The sequence below is a fragment of the Pseudonaja textilis genome, chromosome 2, assembly GCF_049901715.1.
Source record: "Pseudonaja textilis isolate UNSWEBS1 chromosome 2, rPseTex1.2, whole genome shotgun sequence".
NCBI classification, from domain to species: Eukaryota; Metazoa; Chordata; class Lepidosauria; order Squamata; family Elapidae; genus Pseudonaja; species Pseudonaja textilis.
The window spans coordinates 200,942,711-200,949,563 of NC_141991.1; positions in this window are offsets into that span (position 1 = coordinate 200,942,711).

The window sequence follows — 6,853 nt, forward strand, 5'->3', positions numbered from 1 at the left end:
GTATTGTGACTTATGTCCTATATAGTAAGGTATAGGTCTGGTAAAAGGATTTTTCATTCTTTCTGAAACTAATTTTGCACACTACAGTATTCATTTTTTACTGTATGAATCTTTATTTTGGAAGCTGGTAATAATGTACAACATTTTCATTGCAAAAACTATTTGATTTCTTTTTGGGTCATTTTGTGGTTCATCCACTTAGACAGTCACAGTGTAAACTTTCCAATTTGCAGGAAATGAAGGAATTTTAAGGTCTTGCTTGGAAATGTTACTCTGGCTTTATTTATACAGTGAGATATTTAGGGCAAAGGGGAAGGAGTCTGAATGGAGGTTTTGCTAATCCTTGACTAAAGTGCAAGTTTGATATTGAGAAATAAAAGAAATACATTGTGCTATACCTAGAAAGGTCAATGAGTTCACACCTGATTTGTTCTAGATAAGTCTAGCACTGAACAGATTAATTTCATGACAAGAGAGCTGTTTGATCTATCAGTTTCCATTTCTCAATGTATATTTCACCCTTCTTTCTTAGAAACAGAGAACAGTTGATTAAATTACATATTGTCACCTATGTAATATTAAGTATCCATGGCAGGTCTGTGGGAAGGGAATTGTTTTCAGTGCTTCACACTATGGATGTTTGAGTTTCCTCCCCTTTCTTCAGTTTTAAGCAGCTTTAATTCATAAGCCTGATCACAATTCCAGCTTCCAGTAATTAAAATTAAAATATAAAAAAAGAAACATCATAATAACCATCAGCAGCAACATCCTTCATAAAAACAAACACCAGCCATCAATGCACTTGGATTCCTCTTCTCAGCTTTGGGAATGACTAAATCACATGCCCTATTCATTCCCCAGAGCCAAACAGAAGGGGCAGAGATTTACAGTCCTTCAAAAAGTAATAGGGATGAAGCTATTCTTTTGTGGGGGGATAATAGCTCTTGGTGAGGGGGAAGTGCCTGAAAATGATCTTCTCCAGGTCTGCTCTAAACAACACACTGTAGGATCTAAATCCCTTAGAAAAGCCTCACTTGTTGGATGGATTCCACATTGAACAAGATCAGTCAAAGGTTGTTTCAATTGTTTATCAAATTGTTATAAGTGGACATTATAGATGAGACCTGTACCTTAGCTTGAAAAGATAGGATAGGCATCTGCTTATTTGGAAGAAGTGTTGTTATCAACCTTATGAAGCCCATCAACCTTGATTGTTTATATGTATTCTGCCAACCTAGCAGTTCAAAAGCATGCAAATGTGAGTAGATAGATAGGTACTTTGGTGTGAAGATAACAGTGTTCCATGCATCATGGCATATAGTTATGCTGGCCAGATGACCACAGAAATGTCCTTGGACTATGTTGGCTCCCTTGGCTAAGAAATGGAGATGAGCACCATCCTCAAGAGCAGGGGTCTGCAACCTGAGGCTCTGGAGCCACATGAGCTCCAGAGCCTCAGGTTGGCTCCTTGCTGCAGCTCCCTGTTGGCTGATCCCACCACTGGCTGGCCCCACCCCTCCCCTCCCCTCCCCTCCTTGTCACTCCTTGCCTGGCCTGAGAAGGTAAGGCTGATGGCAGGGGATGGAGAGTCGCTCCATATTCCAGAGCAGGAGGTGACTGAATGGAAGTGAGTGACGTCAAGTTGGCCATGCCCAGTCAGTCACACAGATTGTTAAATTATTGGCTCCTGGTGTTTTCTTTTCTGTGGAAAACAGGTCCAAATGGCTCTTTGAGTGTTTAAGGTTGCAGACCCCTGCTCTAGAGTCAGACATGACTGGACAGGGCAAAACTTTACCTTTATCTTTTATATCAGGAAGCTTATGCCTTCTATATAATAGATCCTTTATTTTGAATTTTCTTTAATTATCCAAAGGTCAGGTAAATGTGTGTCATCAACAATCCAACTATCTCAACTCTAGAGCAAGGGTTGCAAAAATCAGGATGGCCGCTAGATGGATGCAGAAGTAGAATTGCCTGGATCTTTTTGCTGCTACCTAGAGTGTTCTAGTCCATCCTACTATATTTATGGAAGATTATTAAATGAATGAAATACAAAGAAATTCAAACATGATAACTTACTTTGAAATGAAACAGAACATACAGTTATCTAACCAAGTCACTAAGAAATGGATTTCAAAAGCAGTTTGCCAGGCAGCATTAAAGGTAGGTCAGAAATTGCAAAGGACACAGACTAATCAACACGTGGAATGACCTGCTCATGTATTCTCCATGTGGTTCACTCCCTTTGAAACATAACATTGAGTCATAAGAGAGAGTTGGCCTTGCAGGTGTCTGAATATACTCTTTGGTCAGAGCTGTGTTAGAGCATGAATGAATAAGTGGGAGGAATGACTTCTTCACAGGATAGGATACTTTGATCCTGCTCCTCCTTAAGCAATAAATAATGATGTACTTAATCTTTGATACAAATAATCTTCACAGAAGTTTGCATGCTACAACAATTATGTGTACATCAATTCCTAGAAATGGCATGTGTACACACAGATATAGAAGAGGCAACTTTGAAAACAAATGAATTTGGGAATATTGTTTATCACTGTCACTGTAAACTGGGCAGGTATGTGCTATATGCAGTCAAATACATGCATATATTCAAAATGTGATCAAAACTGAATCGGTTTTAAAGGTGTTGTGTTGATCCCTGCAAAAAAAAAGGGGGGGGACAAGAGAGGAGGGAAATGATGACATCCTCAAGACCTCCTTGTTTTTCTTTTTTTATACATTCACTCCCCCCTTGTGATAGTTATCATATCTGTTTAAATATTCTTTTTCTTTTTTCTTCCATATTGAAAAGAGTGATTAGGCTGACTCAAGGTTTTGTGAAAGCTTCCTTGTCAACATTGGGAAGTTACTTTAGCTGATCAGCACCTAGTTCATAAATTCAAACCATAATAAATCTCAGTTATTTCTATTCCCAGAGCCTTTCATGGACACCTCTAACCAGTTGGCAGCGTTCAGAAAGGGAGGCCTGAAGTTGGTATGCTGTGAAGTATGAAAGCAAGCCATATTCATTTCCATCTTCATAGCCCCAATGCCTTTCTCATTCCAATGTGCAACAAGTGAGCAGAGGCTCTAACGTTAGGACTTGGCTTGTGTGGGAGCTTCAGCAATGTGGAAGGACGAATCTGGATTCCCACGGAAAAGCTGACTATTCAGAATTGTTTTGAAAGGCTGGTTTAAAAATATTGCTGCTACCTTATCATAAATTGCCAGGCGAGGCAGAGAAGCTGGCTAAAATGAGTTTTTATGAGAGGCTTTCTTTACTTCAGGAAATCAGGGGTTATCTTAAGTTATTTCATGATATCTTGCTCATCTATCTATCTATCTATCTATCTATCTATCTATCTATCAGAGATTTATATTTTGTGAAAGTCTATATTCAAAATTTCTATGTCGGAGCTGTATTAAATTTAAAGGAATTTTGATATATAGTATACAATACATTAATGATGTATCTACTTAGTATTCCCTATAGGATAGATACTATTACTATAGTGAATAAAGTTCTTTGAAAGCAATTAAGAGCTGAAAATATTAATGTATTTAAATTGTTGCAAAATGTGCTTGCAGAAGAATGTTTCTGCTACAAACTCTATTACTTAGTCCAAATTTTCATTGCTTTTCTTTTGAATATTTTTTGTAGCAAAATTTACTGAATTCATCCAGACCTGGTAAATATGTTCATGATTGTACCATGACACCTAGTCCTATTCATACCTTTTCCAAGTCCAATTTTGTTTGATTACCTAAATTCCCATTTACTGTAAGTCATAGAATTGCAGCACACAATTTATTGATAGATTGTGAAAGATTGGGGAGGGGGCTATAAGTGACAGAAACAAACAAGAGACACTTTTCTGATTTCCTCAGCCCTTTCAAACAAAAAGCAAACGAGAAATGACTGATATGGCTTTGGTTTTCTAGATCAATTATAGGGTACTTTCAATGGTGTGCTGGGAAATAAAACATGGCTTCTAGTTTACCAAGGCCCATTTATACACACAGAGGATGATCTGTATTGCTTGACTGCTGAGGGATCCCTTCTTCATTTCCGTGATTAAAACCATCAATTGTAACATCCATTTTAGGGCTTGTTCTTGAGCCCTGCACATATAAATGAATTATATTACAAAACATACTCTATATCTGATCTATATTGGTGGCACAGTGGTTAGAATGCAGTACTGCAGGCTACTTCTGCTGATCACCGTCTGCCAGCAGTTTGGCAGTTCAGGTCTCACCAGCTCAAGCTTGACTCAGCCTTCCATCCTTCCAAGGTCTGTAAAATGAGGACCCAGATTTTGGGGGGCAATATGTTGACTCTGTAAACTGCTTAGAGAGGGCTGTAAAGCATTGTGAAACAGTATATAAATCTAAGTGCTATTGCTCTATCACACAACATAAATAACGTTGATGTTAAAACTGTCACAGAGTCACATGCAATATAATTCCTCTGGAATATTGAAAACATGAACCCAATTTAAACTCTGAAAAACTTTGCATTGCTCACACTTCAGATTCTACCACATCCTCAAAAAGATTTGCTAGTCAAACCCATATAACTGATATTTTTAAATTATTCTCAAGTGAATCTACTGTGGGGAATTCTTTAGGAAAATGAAATCACTTAGTTAATGGCTTATAAGGGCAAATAGGAAAGGTGTCATTTCTGTGGTCCTTCCATGACATGAGGCATTTGGGTTAAAACTATGGGCCTAGTGCTATTTCACTAGGGTTTATTTTCTGGGTTTAGGCCAGGCCACCGAAGCATAACTGCTTTATTTTTTTCTTTCCTCATTACTGAAGGGCAACATATATCACTAGAAAGATTCAATAACTGCGTTGTAAAGAAGGCACTATTTAATAGCTATTCAGTGAAAGAAGATATTGTTGAGCTACAACATCTGGAATAGAAAGACCTAGAAAACCACTTTTTGGCAGCAAATAGATGCAAAATACTCCTGTTGTGGCCATCTGGTATTACCTGAGTTTTCACAGCCTAGATCCAGATAATATGAATTTCAATTAATTCCCCAAAGCTTCCCATTTCTGTATTTTCAGCTGCTACAAGGACAGATATGGTTCTGCCTTTTCTGTGACTAACATCTCCAAAATCATATAGCACAAGATGATTTTAAAATACTGTGTATATATGTCCCATCTTACAAACATCATTTTGATAATATTCACAAGTATGTATTCTGTGCTCAGGCTACTATGCATGTGATAAGCATTGAAATGGACATGAATAGGGAACTGCTTTTGATTATAATGGCTCAGTTGGATTTTTTGGAGTTTGAAATCAAACTAGCCTGATTTTAAATTTACATCACATTTTTTCCTCTCCAGTCTTTCACCATCGCTGTAGTGGATTGGTTCATTCAATGATTTGGACAATGATATTCTCTGAAATTCAATACAGAAATGTTGCACTCATACAGAGATCATAGCCCATAATATTTGACTACAGTAGGACTCATCTTTTCAGGTGGCTTTTTTCCAAACTGGAATCCTCAGATAGATTGGCATTGCACTGCTCTGAATGACAGGCTTTACTGAGGAGCTCCAGGCCTTAAACATCTGATGCCCTTTTTAGAAATTGGAAAAGCAGCCTTAATTCCCCATGTAACAGCATTGTCTCATCACTCACAATCACCATTATCTGATGCTGAAATCAACCAGTTTCCAACTGAGTTGTAGATTATAGGTTGCTCCTATACACTCATCTGATATCTTGGTTTCTGTGTGGTTTCACTGGATCAGTAGTCTAAATACTTTTGATAGTAGTCTTTTAAGTCCTCATTAGAAACTGCCAACACTTGAGTATATTCTTTCAATTCTTCTGTGGGAGAATTAATCATTCATCGCATGAAACTATCCTATTCACTAGGGCAGGGGTCTTCAAACTTGACCGCTTTAAGACTTGTGGACTTCAACTCCCAGAATTCCTCCTCCAGTCATGTTAGCTCAGGGATTCTGGGAGTTGAAGTCCACAAGTCTTAAACTTGCCAAGTTTGAAGACCCTTATACTAGGGCTGTATTTACTTCAGAAATAATTTGGAAAAAGTTCTTGAAGTCCCAAGGGCACTTTTTTTTCTTCTTCTTTAGGAGGCAACTGGACTTTGTTTTTTCTTTTGAAGACGTTTCGCTTCTCATCCAAAAAGCTTCTTCAGTTCTGACTGGATGGTAGGGAATGGAAGGATTTGAAAGTCCAAGAAAGTCCAAATGCTTCATGAAAAAAAAGCACCTTTGGAACAACCATGATCTGGATGACTGAGAATCTCCACAGACTTTGAGAAGTTCTTGAAGTGAAGTGCTAAATTATGCTTCTTTGCTTTCCACAAAACTTTCCACTATTTTTTGCATGCATCTCTGTACCTGAAAGGTACCTGTGCTTTAAGAAGTTTAATCATTCAAGCTAATAGAATACTTTGAAGCAGCTGCACCTTTTTCACATTCATGTGGATCCCTGACAAAAGTAGACTATATTAATAAATAGTAATGTGCTATGCACATGCAGGAATGAGATCTGAAACACCTCTTCAAAATATATTTCAAAATATGCACACTCTTACTGGCCATCATCATGGTCAAGACTTCAATCTCTTTAACTGTCTTTTCTCTGTAGGGGTTATATGACAGTGGAGTTCTTGAACATAACATTTCCTAGTATTTGTATAAAATTATAGACTTTCTTGGGTTTCTTGTAGAGACACAAAGGTTGTTTAAGTTGGCAGCATATGAAGTTCCTGCAAACACAAACTCTCTAGCTGCTGCCTAATGGAACAAGATGACCTTAACATTGCTTTTGTTAAAGACAAGGAGTTGGCAA